Source organism: Hipposideros armiger, unplaced genomic scaffold (genome assembly GCF_001890085.2).
Source record: "Hipposideros armiger isolate ML-2016 unplaced genomic scaffold, ASM189008v1 scaffold_273, whole genome shotgun sequence".
Lineage (NCBI taxonomy): Eukaryota > Metazoa > Chordata > Mammalia > Chiroptera > Hipposideridae > Hipposideros > Hipposideros armiger.
The window spans coordinates 895229-895913 of NW_017731623.1; positions in this window are offsets into that span (position 1 = coordinate 895229).

Consider the following 685-nt stretch of genomic DNA (forward strand, 5'->3'; position numbering starts at 1 on the left):
GTGGTAGTTGCTTTCACCTGATTTATCATCCCTTTCTTTGCTCCCTTGTCGCATTTTTGTAAAGTGGTTCTTTTTAAGCTCTGCTCAGCTACCCTGTTGAATGGTCCATTTGTCTCTTGCTGGGATGCTGAATGATGAACTCCACTATGGTGTCTGTTTAATAAATGTGTCTTTCTTTTTTTGCTTATCTATAAGTACAGACAGAAACATGAAATAAAAATCACTATTCACTACAAAGCAGTTTTTGCTATACAAATGATATGTCTGGAAACTCATTCAGGCAGTTATGTTTCTATTTTACCAAAAAAAGGTATTGATGTAGGTAGATTCACCTAGAAGGAGGTTCTTCTACATAGGCTCTAAAAATAGTTAAATAGATGAGTTTCATGCTTCCTGGTAGAATTTCCCAGCACATTCACTGCTACATAAACAGAATTAGTCAGTATTATCTGCCAAGAATACAGGATCTAGTGACATGGAAAAGGAAATATTTGGGGGACTCAGGGATAGTTGATTTTGATTGTTTCAATGTCAGTTAAGTACCAATAGGCTGTTTTGGAATGGAAGATAGCATTAACAGAAATATCTATACCTAGGAAAGAAGGAAAAATAAAATGGTTCCTTTTGATTATTATTATTAAATTTGGTTTAGTTATTGAAGTTACTTTAGTTCAAGTTTCATCTG